Genomic DNA, 16398 nt, shown 5'->3' with positions numbered 1-16398 from the left:
TCCTGTGTTGCTCAAACCCCTAAATAGGGGAGATGGATCTTTCTCCCAGCCGTGGGTGGGGGGTCAGGACCTGTTTTCCTGGGTTGCTCCCCTATGCAAGTCCTTTTAGTTTGGGGCATGGCCCCACTAGTCCCGTTTCCCCACAATTGGAGCTTATCTGCAGGCTCCCCTTGACAGGGGAAGACTTACTTTTTGCCTCCAGTGGCTACGTTGGCAGGCAGGTTGCCGGTCCATGCCTTCAGTCAGGCATACAGAGAGCTTCTGCCTCTTGGTCAGTCAGCCCTTGACTGAGCCAGGCTCCCTTCTTTTCTCCCCTCTCCAGGCCTGGCACTGGCTGCAGGTATAGTGGGGCAGGGCTAGCTGTTCCCACAGATTTTCTTTAACCCCTGCTGTACCTGGCCGCAGTCCCTCTGCTCCTTCACAGAGGGTAACAAACTTTAGATGAACCACTATTATAATCAAACATGAAAAGTAGATACAGATGCTCTCTGTGCAGTTGCAATATACTTAGTGCTTCTGAGCCCAAGTAGGAGTCTTGTCTGGTGCATTCTGTCCTCCATCTCTAGAGATGCTTGATACTGGTGGCTTTCAGGATTGAACATTTCCACCATTGTGTGGAGCAGCAACAAGTCCTTTTGGGATTTAGAGAAATAACCTAAATTAAAACTTTTTTCCAGTGCTTAATCTAAAACTGAGTTGTGATGGCACATGTGACAGACTTCTGGGGACAAGACTGCAGTAAAAATGTCTCCTATTCCTATTCCAATCTTCCTATTCCTATGATGTAGGTCATTTCTGCATCAATTTCAGGACTCTGAATGCAGAGTGTGGATTCATGGTTTGGTAAGTATCTCACAGTGGGAGACTAGGGTGTCTGCTTTCTGCTGAGCTGAGGCTTTGGGAAAGGAAAATGTCCCTGCCCTGGGAAACTCTCTTATGTTAGGCCTGACTATGTTAGCCGCTACTTCAGTAAATGACGTGTCTAAAACCTAGGTACAGTAAAATGCTATCCCTGATCAAGAACTAGTAAGTTGATGACAGGCTTCGCTAACATCATAATTACTTGTATACCATGTGGTATTGTTACAAATGTTTAATATACAATGTGTTGAGAGTGTTTCCCACAGGTCTGAAAGCCAGTCTGGAGAATGTTCCTCCTGCAGAGAATGTGGCAACTGTCTTGCAGCACAAGCCTGCCTTTTCAAAGGCTAATCTGCCGCAAGCTATTGTTTCACCAATGGTGAAATCCAGTAAGTTGGCACGATTCTGAAAAAATAACCTCCATCCACTTGAAGTAGAGAGGCATTGGTGCTAAAAGTGGCATAATGGCTTAGTCCAGGATGGTTCTGTGAGGTTGTTACAGCCTTCTTGGAACAACAGGACAGACATGTCTTAGTACACTTGCAGACTTGCTAGTTCATGGCTCTGATGTTGTTTCTGTCTCCCACACGCCCCCAGTACCATTTCATGGGCAACTTCCCGGAGATCTACAATGAGTCGCTGCCTTCATGGCATGGAGCCAGCGGAGTGGGGCATGGTCGGTAATGAGGGTGAAGTGCACGGCCAGAAGATAGTAACGGAGTGAGTCCATGGCTCATTTTACTGCCAGGGCTTCTTTTTCAATTACAGAATAGGTCTTCTCTCGTGAGAATAACTTCCTGCTAATATAGAGGATGGGGGTGTTTGTGTGCCCCCTAGGCCCACGTCTGTTTGTAAAAAAAACTCCTTGGCAAAGTCAGCGCTGTACAAGATGGGTTCCTGAGACAGCCGGGCCTTCAGAGTTTGGAATGCCTCCTCACAGGCTCTGGTCCACTGGATCCTTTCAGGACTCTTGTTCTTGAGGAGATTGGAAAGGGGGAGCCACATTGGAGGAGAACCCTGGGATAAAGCGGCAGTAATATCCGGCTCGTCCTAGGAATCTATGTACATGCCCGCGTTAGGGCGCCCTGACCTGGCTGGTGCTACAGCCGGATGGTGGGGCAGACTTGGCGGCAGCGCTCTGCCCTTCTTATTAGGGTGTCCCAGCACCCCCCGTGGCACTGAGTCCACTCAATGCAGGGTGTCGCTCCCCCAGCTATCATGTCTGAGGGGTCCAGGCTGTATGTCGGCCTTGGTCCCAGACTTCTTCTCGAGTCTCGGGGTGCCCGGCCCCGATGCTGGGACCTGCATCGCTGGCCTGATCAGAGTCTCCATGGCTAAAAAGTCCTCCGTCAGAGCGATGGCCATGCTCAGCGTCGTCAGCCGGTGCTGGAGGATCCAGGCCCTCTCTCGGGTCGGGAGGATGTGCACAAACTGCTCCAGGACAGTCTGTTTGGTAACGTCGTTCGCGGTCTGTCGCTCGGGCTGCAGCCACCTCCAGCAGGCATCCTTCAACTCCTGGGCCACAACCTAGGGTCTGGCGCCCATTGGACAGACCTTTTTGTGGAATCGCCACCGGAAGGTTTCCAGAGTGATATCCAAGGAGTCTAAGATGGCTGCTTTCACTTGTCTATAATCCCTGGCCTCATCATTCGGGAGCCCCCAGGAGGCGGTTTGAGCTGCCCATGGCAGGTGCGGGGTGAGGAGGGTGGCCCATTGGTCGGGAGGCCTTCCAGCCACCAACGCAGCCCGCTCAAGTGTCACAAGAAAAGCCTCAGGGTCGTCTTTGGGTCTCATCTTGGCCAGTCGCACTGGCACGGTGGGGCCAGGTGCTCCCATGGGCTGGGACCTAATGGGACCAGGCAGCAAGGCTGCCAGGTGCTGGGGGCACTGCTGCTGCTGACAACGTTGGGCCCACAGCTCACGAAGTAGCTGCTGTTGCTGGGCACCCAGCTGTTGCACCAGTTGCTCTTGGCCAGGAATTTGAGTTTGTCCATCTCCACTGTTGTTAAAGGAACCACTGGAGCCTGACTTGCTTAAGACTCCTTCTCACAGGGGCAGGGTCGCTACCCGTGTTCTCCGCCAAGTGTGGTGGACTCACAGTTGTCCCTCCCTCTCTGGGTCGGAGGGAGGCCACTCGGCTTCACTCCAGTGGCTGTCCAGTCTGCTCTGGCTGCCCTGCTGGTTGGAGGTCTCCCTGGCTGCGGCTGCTGCAGCTGTGCGGGGGGCCCTGCCGGCCTGCCCTCTGGAGGGAAGCGACTGACCCCACCAGCATCCCTGGGGTCTGTGCTGGCTGGCGCTGCTGCTGCTTCAGAGCCTTGTGCGGAGGAGGAGGAGGAGGACGGGACACTGTGCAAGGGGTTTATGTTGCTGGACTAAGAGACTTTCCATCTTTGCTCCTGTGGGGGTGGCAGCTACTGCTGCTGTGGGGAGCAGGGGGAGAGGTATGGATCCCTCCCCCAGCCCATCTGCTCCCCCCTACACCATCACCACTACCCATCACCCCCATTACCATCTGGACCTGCTCTTCGCCCCTCGACGTGGCTGTTTGCTCACGCTTCTCACCATCTGGGACAGATTGCAGCAGCAAGCAGAGGCTGCTTCCCAAGCGCACGTGGGTGCATGTGCCTCCTCTCCTTGGACTTGCCCCCACCAAGTTGCATTTGGCTGGTGGGCTCTCCCCCACCCTTTTTTGTCCCTGGCCCCCCTACAGCATTTGCCCCCTTTCCCTTGCTGTCTTCCCCTTGTTGTCCATTTTGTTTCCCACCCCCACTTCTGCCTTGGTCCCTTAGGAGTTTTTTGTTACTTTGCGCCCCCCTCCCCCTGCAGCTCTGGACTGTTAGTTTGCCTGCCCTGCCCCAGCCTTCAGAGCTTGTCCCTGTGCCTCTCCAGCTCCGCACCCCCCCGCCTGTTTCCAGTTGGGTCTCCTTTTTCCCTAACCTCCCATTGCTCCCCTGCTCACTCAGTCCCCTTGTTTCATGCACCCAGGCCTCCTCCCTAAGTGCTAGTGTCCCTTTTCCATTGCACCCCCCCATTCACTGAACCCCCCACAATGATATTGTGGTCCCTCCCCTTCCTAGTGCACTGGAGGAGTTGGTATCCCCCCCTTCCCTGCCTCAATTGGCCTCCCTGCGCACCCACCCATTGGCCCTCTCCTCCCCTGCCCACAGCCTAGCGGGGAGGAGTGGAAGACCTTTTCCCTCCCCCCCACCTCCTGCCCCTTGCCAAAATGGTGGGGAAACCTATGGGTCGTGCCCCTTCTGCTGACTCCGTGGCCCCCCTCTGCTAATTCCCGTCTCTCCCTGGGGCTAACCTCTCGACCATCGCCAGCCTCTCTGCCTCTGATCAGGTGCTGCGGACGCCAGGGGACACAAGTCCAGACGCCACCACTGCCATGGCCACTACCTCCTCTGGGTTGGGGGGGAACCCCCTTGGCCGGTAAAAAGGGCCAGGGGAAGAGCCCCGCCCTGAAAGTGAAGCCTCCCCTGCTGTTCCCTCCACCAGCTCCAGGGGCACCCCCCCTTGGCCCCCAGAGCGTACACGCAGATGGCCACAGCCCCTCCACACGCCACTATAGCATCTTCCCCAACCGCCGCCTCCAGCTCCATCCCTGGTGGCCAGGGTCCCCTCCCCACCCAGGAAGCACGGCGTCTGTTGCCTCCTGGTGCCCACCTCGCCCCATGTGGAGACCTACATGCAGGCATTGGCATGGGTGGTGGGGCCCACGGTCCTGGTGGTGGCCTCCAAGATGTACAGGAAGGTTGTCGTTTTCCTGGCATGGGAGGCCCCTGCCCAGGTGGCAGTGGAGAAGGGCCGGGGAGGATGTTTGTCCCATTTTGCCCCTTGAGGACCTGGGCATATGGGTGGTTTTCACTTCCGTCCTGCCCTTCCTTCCCAACGCTGCCCTTCTGCTGCACCCTGGGAAAATCCCCTATCTGTCATCAGCCCTCTCCCACTGGGCTGCAAGGACCCTGCCCTCCATCACGTTCTGTCCTTCTGCTGGCAGGTCCAAATGCAACGGCCCCCAGCAGCGCGTGACGCAGAGGCAGTTGTGGCATCCTTTCTGGTGCCCCAACAGGGAGTCCATTACCGGGCGCACTACTCCTCGGGGGATGCCTGGTGTTACCTCTGCCGGGTGACGGGGCACATCCAGAGGGATTGGCCCCTGGCCCAGCATGGAGGGGTGCCTGGGACCCCCGAGATCCGGGAGGGCACTGGCCCTGCCATCGCCAGCAACCCTGGCTGTCCAGCTCCTATAGTCACCCCTCCTCCTTCTGCCATTGCTCCCGCTCGGGCCCCGGGGGTAGCCCCCCCCCGTCGCGCCCAGACGAGCAGGTGGGCCCTGCCTCTGTCGTATGCAGTCCAGCGGGGCCCGTGGAGGAGAGGGGCAGCAGGGCCATCCCTGGGCAAGGTCAGTCACCGATTGTTGCAGGGGCCAATACGGGCCGCCAGCACTCCTGCCCACAAGGATCCACCCCAGCCCTCACAATGAAATCCAGGGCTATAGGGTGGGCCTCCGCAGGTGCCAGGTGCTCTCCTGCCTTTGGGAGTGGGGTGGGAGGCTACTCTGTGATTTTCCTGCAGGAAACCTACATGGATCCAACCGCCGCGGTCAGTTGGAATGGGGGGACGGGATGTATTTCAGTCATCTCAGCGCTCATTTGGTTAGGGTGGCCCCCCTGTTCTCCCCTGTCCTATGGCCTGAGGTGCTGGGGGTCTCCGAGGTCATGCTGGGTCGCCTGCTGCACTTCCAGGCCTGCGTGGAGGGGTTGACGTTGACTCTGGTCAATATCTAGACCCCGACATCAGGCGAGGAGTGGGTGTATTTCTATCAGCAGGCGTCTGCCATCCTTGTGAGTGCCTGGGCTTGGGCGGGACCGCTCTGGAACCGAGAGCAGCCAGGTCACCGCGGGCGTCCTCCCGGAGATCGTCCATCGTCACTCCCTGGTGGACATCTGGCTCGGCCACCACCAGGACGACAATTCCACCTTTACCTATGTCCAGATGGAAATCAATAGGTTGCGCTACTCCTGGTTGGACTGCATTTATCTATCACGCTCCCATCTTGCATGGGTCCACTCCTCCAGCATGCAGTCGGCCCCATTCTCGGATCACCATCTGGTGGCCATGACGGCCTCTCTCATCTCAGAGAGCCCAGGGCCAGCCTGTTGGCATTTCACTTAGAGCCTGCTGGAGGACGTGACTTTGTGACATCCTTCCAGGAGTTCTGGATAGCCTGGCGAGGGCAGCAGCGTGCCTTTCCCTCGGCCTGGTGGTGGTGGGATGTGGGGAAGATGCGCGCCTGGCTCTTCTGCCGTGACTATACCCAGGGCGCCAGCCAGCAGAGGGATGGGGTGATAGAGCAGTTGGAGTGGGATGTCTGGGAGGAGATTGCTTTCAGGAGCACTGGAGTTCTCTGATCAGTATCCCCCTCTGGATCCCTAGTTTTGAACCTGTGATCTCCACTCCCTGCCCTGTTATTTCTCAGTTGTGCCCCGTATTTAGTCGAGTCCTGGGTCCAGTGGTTCTTCCCACATGGCAGGGGGAGGGACCCTTAGTGTCCTGGATTAGGTGGGCAATGATGACATAGCAGTATCAACTCTTCATGAATGGTCCCATATTGATATAACTGGAGACTGACATCTGCTTAATCCACCACATGCAGCAGCTGTGTGAACTTGTGCATGATATCCTGTCAGTGTGCTTATTTCCTAACCCGGAGGCCCCATCTGTAGGGGTAAGAAGGTGGTTCAGTTTCATACCTGGTGGCTGAGATAACCCCGTTGTGCGCTGGTGACTTCCAGGATGTGTGGGTATCTGGAATTGGACTGAAGGTGGAAGAGCCCCTTTGCTGATGGTAATACTCAAAAGTTGCTACTGAGTGAGGCTGAGTTCAGACTTGCAACCTAGATGTGCCAGGGGCTTTGTACCATAGTACAAATCACAGGAGTGATTTTAGGTTTCCAACTTGCAGTGTAACAATTAGCTGCTGTTAGTCTCCTCTGAAGCATATCTGTATGTAGTGCTGTCTGGATTTCAGTGACTCTTTCCAGGAAATATTGAAATACATTATGTGGGACTGACTGTCCTTCCCAAAGACCACATGGGAGACTTGACACTGCTCTTTCCTGCAGTAGGGTATCCAGAAGACAGTCAGCCCCACACAAGATTGGCAGATGAAATTCAATGTTGATAAATGCAAAGTAATACGCATTGGAAAACATCATCCCAACTGTTAAGGAAAAGTTAGCACATGTGACTCCATTTTGGTTTGGGGCCCACCATTGTCTAAAAGCAAGCACATCATGTACCAGGAGGAGTGTTCCTTAGATACTGCATTCCTGTGAAAATCCTCCTCCTTGTCTCCAGCCTGCCTTGACTCCCGGTATCTGTTCTTTGTCCGTCTCTAACTCCCTATCTCCTGGCCTTTGATGTGAGGCCTCCCATCCTGATAATAAAAATTACTGATGCATCGCTTTAGGACCATGCTGTGTAATTAACATACTAGTTTAGCACGAGCAAGCAGGGATAGGTGGTAGATAAGAAAAGGGTTTGTTTATTGGCTAAGGTTTCCGATGCACGAGGGCAACATGCTTTGCTAAGAGGTATATAACCTTTGTATAATCTGTATTCGGGGTCCCCTCCTGGTTAGCAGGGGGGCACCAAGCTCGAGCGTAATAAACTTGGTGTTTTTTGGGAACTCTGCAGTTGTGGACTTTGTTTATGTGCCTCAGCCTAGATTCGAACTGTGCGTGTCCTACCAGGTGTAATTCGCAGCATTTGTGTGCGTGTCCTACCAGGTGTAATTTGTAACACAACTATAAAATGATGGGCTCTAAATTAGCTGTTACCCCTCAAGAAAGATCTTGGAGTCATTGTGGATTGTTCTTTGGAAACATCTACTCAATGTGCAGGGGCAGTCAAAAAAAAGAACAGAATGTTGGGAATCATTCGGAAAGGGACAGATAATCAGACAGAAAAGGTCATGTTGCCTCTGTAGAAATCCATGGTTCGCCCACAGCTTGAATACTGCGCGCAGATGTGATTGTCCCATCTCAAAACAGATAGACTGGCATTGGAAAAGGGCAACGAAAATGATGAGGGGAACAGCTGGAACAGCTGCCATATGAGGAGAGATTAATAGGACTGGGACTTTTCAGCTTAGAAAAAGAGATGACTAAGGGGGGTATGAGAGAGGTCTATAAATGTGGAGAAAGTAAATAAGGAAGTGTTGTTTACTCCTCATAACACAAGAACTGGGATCACCAAATGAAATTAATAGGCGGTGTGATACAGTCAGGGCAGACGGCTGCAAGAAGGTAGTGGAAGGCAGATATGTTAGCCCTAGAATGTTAAAGGCCCTTTCTCCTACAAACTGAGAAGGGGTTACCTCAGATTAATTGAATCCAAGTAAGGGCTGCCTGAGACCTTTTAAAACCCCTCCTCCAGTGAGAAAAAGAGAGGAGAGAGAGACAGACACCAGCTATTACCAGGCTTGTAGCAGCAGGGAATTAGCTTCTCCAGAAGGAGAGGTCGTGTTCCTTCCCATAAGGGAAGCAGACAAGCCCAAGTGCCAGCTAGGAGAAGGACTGACACCCCAGGACAAACAACAGGATGACACTCCGTCCCAGCGAGGAGGCAGGGAAAGGTATCACCCTTTGTTGGGTCTATGGGACTATTTCCCTTTCTTGAGTGGGGAAGTAGCGCCCCTTAGGCTTACCCTCAGGCATGCCCTGAAGACACAACCAAGGTAGCACTGAAGGGGGAAGGCAAACCCTGCCTGATTAGGACTGACTACCCCAGGCCCACCATTACCAGAGGGGAAAAATGCTAAGGCTGGCGAGAGAAAAAGAGGTGCCTTGCCCCAGCAGCAGATTCAGAAACAAACAAACGGAAGTATTTCTTCACACAAAGCACAGTTAACCTGTGGAACCCCTTGCCAGAGGATGTTGTGAAGGCCGAGACTATAAGAAGGTTAAAAAAAAAGAAATAGATAACTTCATTGAGGATAGGTCCATCCTGGCTAATAGCCATTGATGGACAGGGATACAAAACCTGTAGTCCAAACTGTGGGGCAGTGCAGAAGTAGCTCTGACTTCCAGTTGCTGCTCAGGGGTTGTCTGCACGGGGTAACTTTGACTCCCTGTTTCAGAGTAGCAGCCGTGTTAGTCTGTATTCGCAAAAAGAAAAGGAGTACTTGTGGCACCTTAGAGACTAACCAATTTATTTGAGCATGAGCTTTCGTGAGCTACAGCTCACTTCATCGGATGCGTTCAGTGGAAAATGCAGTGAGGATGTTTTATACACACAGACCATGAAAAAATGGGTGTTTATCACTTCAAAAGGTTTTCTCTCCCCCCACCCCACTCTCCTGCTGGTAACAGCTTATCTAAAGTGATCACTCTCCTTACAGTGTGTATGATAATCAAGGTGGGCCATTTCCAGCACAAATCCAGGGTTTAACCAGAGCGTCTGAGGAACAGTGGGGGGGGAGGGGGGGAGGAAAAAACAAGGGGAAATAGGTTACCTTGCATAATGACTTAACCATTCCCAGTCTCTATTCAAGCCTAAGTCATTATGCAAGGTAACCTATTTCCCCTTGTTTTTTCCTCCCCCCCTCCCCCACTGTTCCTCAGACGTCCTTGGCAGTTTCCACGGTATGCATCCGATGAAGTGAGCTGTAGCTCACGAAAGCTCATGCTCAAATAAATTGGTTAGTCTCTAAGGTGCCACAAGTACTCCTTTTCTATTTCCCCTTGTTTTTTCTTACCCCCCCCTCCACTGTTCCTCAGACGTTCTGGTTAAACCCTGGATTTGTGCTGGAAATGGCCCACCTTGATTATCATACACACTGTAAGGAGAGTGATCACTTTAGATAAGCTATTACCAGCAGGAGAGTGGGGTGGGGGGAGAGAAAACCTTTTGAAGTGATAAACACCCATTTTTTCATGGTCTGTGTGTATAAAACATCCTCACTGCATTTTCCACTGAACGCATCCGATGAAGTGAGCTGTAGCTCACGAAAGCTTATGCTCAAATAAATTGGTTAGTCTCTAAGGTGCCACAAGTACTCCTTTTCTTTTTGACTCCCTGTGTGGATGCTCTTATTTCTGGAATAAGGGCTTTATTCCATATTACTGTAATCCAAGTGGATTGGGTTAACCCAGGATAAGAGCACTCACACAGGGAGTTAGTGAGGAATACTACTCTGCTTTAAATTCACACCCTACCTTAATCTGCATTAATTTCACTGTAGACAAGGCCTTACTCTCCAGACCCTCCCCTTCCCCATAACTTCAGGACTGAGGCTTTTAACCATTTCAAATTCTTTAGTATTTAAGTGTTGGGGATGAGCTGTCTACAACCATCATCTGCCTTCTTGCAGATGTAATTCTACCTGAGTCTGAGTCAGATCTGTGCACCATGTAGCAGACAGCATGACCATCATCAAATAGACAGAGGTAGATGTATCCACCAAAAAAGATTTTTCCACATTTTTAACAGCATATTTCTGGAACCATATCAAATGGCATGTCTAAAGTGCATTAGGCCACAAATCTACCTGGAAACACAGCTTAACTATCTTGTGAAATATAAAGGGCTAAGGATGGCTTTGCAGGCCTGATAGAATGCACATAACTCCATAGAGAACACAGGATTTGGATGAGCATAAACTGTTCCTCCTCAGTATCAGTCTCATGGGGTTTTCTCCTTTTTAGGACAACCTGCGAAGAGAACTGCTGGTCAGGTAACAAAGCCAGTTGACTTCCATTTCTGCTCAGATGAGAGGATTAAACAGCACACAGAAAGCCAACCTGGGAATGAATACAAGAAACTGGATTTCGTAGCAGCACTGAGAAAGTACCCCGCAACTCCGGTGAGAGGATGAGGAAGCAAGGGTGCTACCTGATTGTTCTAGATCTATTGGTGGCTGTCTCTTCCTGTTCCACTGTTTGCTAATGTGGGATTTGCTGATAGTAATTCACTGGGTGTGAATGAAAGAGGTCATGTGGGATGTGACAGACTAGTAGAAGTGCTGTGGACTTACTGAGCAACACAATGCTGGCTGTCGGCATCTCTGCAGAGTTTCCAAACTGGCCGATCCCAAGTTTTTAGTATGTCCAACCAGCTCACAAGTGGTGGAAGTGGAATCTGGAATCCCATCTACTATTCCAACAGGTTGAGTTCCCATGAGGCTTTGAAACAAGAGTAGTATGCCTTTCCTTGTACACCTACTCCTCAGATCTCCAAGGTAGGAACTAAGTATTCTTCCCTTACAGATGATTCCTTATCAGCAAGGCAGTTACAAGTCCTCATCCTAGTAACATACCAAGGATTCGATTTCCAAGCTGGAGTCTGCTTATTTAGCTACCTCTGAGTATCCATGCAGTAGGGTCTATCCCCAGCAGGGCTGAGTATGCACAGCTGTTCAAATTAGTGGGAGCTGTGGGTGCTCTTGACTCTGCATGGATTCTCTTCTTGCTGTCAAGGTAGTTTTGGGAGAAGAGAACTTCAGGGAGTTCATTAATACAAGTTGAAGATATGTCTACAGTATCTTCTACATAGTTACCTGTTGAGGTGGCAGTTGAGCGGTTAGGTGTAAACGGTGTTCTTGCTACCAGATGGGACTGGGTGAATACAGTAATGAAGGTAGTGATGTCTGCCCAACAACTGGGGAAATTGTTCCATGTAACAGAACACAGCCTCTGTGACTCCCCGGAATCGTATGTCATTAAAAAGGAGATACTGGCCATGGCTGCTGGGGTTGTGCCAGTAGTAACTGGAATCCCACTGGATTTCAATACTTTAGCTTTTAAGACTGCATTGTTAGATGGTTTGAATTCAAGAATGAAGGTAATTTTAGGACCCATAGATCCAGCTAGGGGATACCCAGAGTTAAAACATGAAATTGTTCGAGAAGCTGTAGTTTTTAAAGACATGCAGGGACAAGCGGGAAAAGGAAATAAGGACAGGAATATGGAGCCTGTACAGGCGGTAACTTTTGCCAACAACTGGGACCCAGATCACCAAGGGAAGCTGGGAGGAAAGGGGCCTGCTGCACTATGACATGTTAGAGGAAGGGGACAGGGAGGTGCAATGGACAGCAGAGGAGCAAGAGGAAGAAATGGATCTGGACATGGGTATCAGATGCAGACTAGAGGATGTCTGGCTCAAGCTGGGAAAGGTACATTGAACTTCCCTGCTCCCATACTCCAAGCCGGCTATGCTCCCTGCAGCTGGTTCGCTTCCAAACCACACCCAGGGACCAACTGTACATGCTCGTGCTCCACACATTGCATGTCCTCACCCTCTTATCCCGCCACGACTCCAAGTGGCGGGACTATTTACCACCTGTGGAGGGTGAGGAGCCCCGGTGGGCCAGCCTCTATTCCACCTTGGTCCCACGGCCCACCAGAGACATCGGTTGGCAACTCCTTCATGGAGCCGTAAGCACGGGTGTGTATCTGGTGTGGTTCACCCCCATTCCCGAGGCCTGCCCCTTCTGCAGAGTGAGGGAGAGCCTGGCACATGCCTACCTCGAATGCACCATGTGGCAGCCCCTATTCCGGCTCCTCCAGAACCTCTTGTTGAGGTTCTGGCTGCATTTTTCCCCCCACACCTGTTCATTTTCGCACACCCTATCCATGGCCCCACGAAGTCGTGAGACCTCCTCATCAACCTCCTCCTGGCTCTGGCCAAAGTTACCATCTATAACACCAGGAGGAGGATGTTGGACGAGGGGGTGCTCTGCAACTGTGGGGCCTATTTCTGTTCCTCCCTAGTCTCACGTCTCCGGGCAGAGTTTTACTGGGCAGCGTCCGCTGGCTCCCTCAACAGCTTTGAGGAGCAGTGGGCGCTGTCCAGGGTTCTCTGCTCGGTGTCTCCATCTGGTACCCTTGTTTTTAACCTGTGACCATCACTCCCGACCCTGTTTTCTCATTAGTTGTCCCACGCAACCAGTTGGAATCCAGGTCCAGAGGTCCCTCCTTGCGCTCACCCACCTCCCAGGATATCCAATAAGGTCTCACTGTATGCACCCCACCCGCGCTTCAAGCCATTTGGAGGAGCGCGGGTCCACTGCTCTGTCTCGATGTTTACCTTTCTGCCGCTCATCCTTCTCCGCCAGAGAACTGGCAGGGTTTGGAGGCCAGGATGGGTGAGTGGTGAGGGAGATGGACAGGACTGCTCCAGTGTCTCTCCCTGTGCGGGAGGGCACTGGTGCTGAACCAGCTAGTTCTGTCCCTGCTCTGGCACTGGCTCAACACCCTGAGCCCGGTCGCAGGGATCCTGGCCAGGCTCCACAGGACAGCTCTGGAGTTTTTCTGGCCAGGACTGCACTGGGTGTCTGCAGGGGTCCTGAGTCTTCCCCTGGAGAAGGGAGGACAGGACCTGGTCTGCCTTCGTAGCCAGGTCCATGTCTTCTGCCTCCAGGCCCTGCAGAGACTCCTTTGTGGTGCAGGTACTCCAGCGTGAAGCATGTTGGAGCATGCCTTCCTCCGCCACCTGCTCCTCCTGCCTCTCTGCAGTCTGCTCTGGATGGGAACCACTTGTGCATCTTTGCATATGGGCAAAACAATGTAATATCAGGCTGTTAAGAAAGAGATCCTGTCCTAATAACACCCACTATCACCAGATAAAGAAACAGATCTTAAGATGGTTAAAGAAAACTTAGTTTGATGGCATCTGTCTGGCAAGAAATCTCTGATCAATAGTTTCTTTATTGTTTTGTCTTTATGGTCCCCACTTTTCTATTTCAGAGTAACAGCCGTGTTAGTCTGTCTTTGCAAAAAGAAAAGGAGTACTTGTGGCACCTTAGAGACTAACCAATTTATTTGAGCATGAGCTTTCGTGAGCTACAGCTCACTTCATCGGATGCAATGAAGTGAGCTGTAGCTCACGAAAGCTCATGCTCATATAAATTGGTTAGTCTCTAAGGTGCCACAAGTACTCCTTCACTTTTCTATTGTTTGTCCGGTCTCTGCTTGGTTCTTTGTTTCTGTCAGTGACATAATTGATTTCGCTAGGTGTAAATTAAGGTGGTGGGGTATGAATGGTTAGAGAATTTTGTTACAATGTGTTAGGATTGGTTAGATAGATTTCAGTACAGTGATTGGTTAAAGTCTAGCGAAGCAGGATTCAAGTTTCACTGTATAAACTGGGGTCCAAGAAGGAGACCAGCAGGAAGAAAGAACAGAAGAAGAAGACGACACAGCCTAAGATCAAAGCTGCTAAGAATCCTCTGCACGACTGTGACCTGCAGCAACCAGATGAGACTGACCTTGCGGGGCCAGCAGGGAAAGGCCGCCAGCCTGATCAGGACCGGTGAGCAGAGCACTGTATGTTTAGCATGTGTATTCTGCTTGGTAATGGTCAATAAACAGAGGACAAGGATATTACAGTGGGAGGCTCTTTCACTGGTAAAAGGTCCTGCAAACCCGCCAAGTGTTAGGCCTTTGCCCTAGAAACTGGGTAAAGGTGGTGGGAATTCGGTGTGTGACTTTTGCTGAGGCCCTCAGCTGCCTGCATATAGGTGATGGCCGATGCCCTTTGTAACCTGAGACCCAGGAGGAGGATGCGACCAAGTGACACTTTACCTGGGAAGCAAGACAAAGACCGGAGGAGGAGCAAGGGATGTGGGGGAGGCCAGACAGCGGGATCCAGGGCCATCTGCTGTGTGGGACTGGAAGAGGGGGAGCCCAGGGCATCCGGCCCCGGAATCCCCCAAGATGGACTTTGCTGAAAGTCACTGATTTCTGTGTTAACAATATCTGTTCTACTCGGTGTTCCTGTCGACTAATAAACCTTGTTTTACAACACTGGCTGAGAGTCATGGCTGACTGCGGAGTTGGGATGCAGGGCCCTATGGCCTCCCCAGAGGCCCTGTCCAGGTATGCCCCCCATGGGGAAGTGTACGGTGTGAACAGGGATGCTGAATGCTCCAAGGTCAGACTAGGAAGGCCGTAGCCAAGGTGGCTTTTTGCCCTGGCCAGCATGGCCTGAGGGGAGTCACGCCACCCCAGAGTCCTGGCTGGCTTCATACAGAACAGTTCCAGCGCAACGGACCTGTGGCTCCGTGACAACCGTGACAACTGGTGGGAGAAGTGGGATAAACTGTACCCCGCAGACAAAGCATCCTGCAGTGAGTGACGGAGGAGCAGGAGAACAAAGGAGGATTAGCAAGAGCCAAGCGTGCTGAAGGCTCAGAGAGGTGCGGTTCCAGGAGGCAGAGGAGCCTACAGCTTAACCCTGAGAGTGGACCCCTGAGAAGGGCTGTCGCACTGAAGGGGTTCCTCCCAGGGATCGTGGGGAGCTGAGAGAGCACAGGCCTGTGAGTCTGTGACCACGTGGGAAGAGCGTGGAGATGGCGTATCACCATCTCCTTAAGGAGGACATTGTAGAGCTGTGCAGAGAGAGGGCTGCACATTGGAAAGCTCACTAAGGCACAGCTGATTGCTTAGTTGGAAGAGGAGGATCGCTCTAAGGAGCTAGTTCCTGACCCAGCTGGGGCTGTGACAGAGGCTGGGAGCAGCCAGGCAGCCTTAGGGCCTGCACCAGCCCGACCCAACTGAAGCCATGGGAGGGGCTGAGAGCAGCCAGGTGATCCTTGGACCCACCTCCCAGGGCAGCAGGGGATGTTCAGGGCCAAGTTCCCCATCTGTGGAGCTGAAACTGAAAGAACGGGAGGCCAGTGAGAGACAGCGAAAGCATGGGGAAGAGTAGAGACTCATGAACTGGCGATGGCAGAGTGAAAGGCAGAGGGACCCCTACCACAGTGAGTGGGGATGGTCCCAGGGTGGCCAAGCATGCAGGGAATTCCAATATAAAGTTGCTGCCCCAGTTTAAGGAAAGGGAGGATATAGATGCCTTCCTTACTGCCTTTGAGAAGGCCTGCAATGTGCACCCGATTGATCCGGAAAACAGGCTCTGACATCTCACCCCTTTACTGGGTCCCAAGGCCACAGAGATGTTCAGCCAGATAGATGGGGTGGAAGTAGGGGACTGTGGGCTGTTCAAGCAAACCCTGCTGCTTGTCTTCCTTCTTGTTTTTAATACTGGTATGGACTCAGCATGAGTGCTGGAAATAAAAGGTCTTTTACAGTTGTTGCCTGTGTGCACTCGGGGCCTTGGGTGGTGGTGGGGCACTGTCCAAGCCGCAAGGTGGGTGCACTGGGCTATCAGCTGGGCCTTGGCTGTATTGTTGTCCGCTAGAACCAGGTCTCTCTGGCCAGGAATGCATGTCTCCCTGTGTGAGAGCCTCTCTGCTGCTGTTCTCCCCCTCCACTGCCAGCTTCTCCTGCGCTGGCAGACACGCCCCACACCCAACTCCACTCAGGAGCAGGGCTCCTGCACTGCTGGGAGGGGAGGTCACAGCTGTTTGTCTCCAGGGGCCCAAGTAGGGGTGCCAAATGTCTAATCACACACACCCAAACACCCCTGCCCCACCCCTTCCCTGAGGCCACACCCCTGCCCCACTCACTGCATCCCTCCTCCCTTGCTCTCTCCCACCTTCACTCACTTTCACTGGGCTGGGGCAGGTGG

General features: G+C 52.5%; 1 long non-coding RNA gene across 1 annotated transcript in view; it reads right to left on the bottom strand.

The window, feature by feature from the left end:
- The window catches only part of LOC125621018 (uncharacterized), a 49619-nt gene that overhangs the window by 31617 nt on the left and 1604 nt on the right, over positions 1–16398 (bottom strand). The gene's annotated exons all lie outside the window — the stretch shown is intronic.

Source organism: Caretta caretta, chromosome 14, assembly GCF_965140235.1.
Source record: "Caretta caretta isolate rCarCar2 chromosome 14, rCarCar1.hap1, whole genome shotgun sequence".
Taxonomy (NCBI): Eukaryota; Metazoa; Chordata; order Testudines; family Cheloniidae; genus Caretta; species Caretta caretta.
Note: the sequence above shows the minus strand (reverse complement) of the source record. Positions and strands in the feature narration are given on the sequence as shown.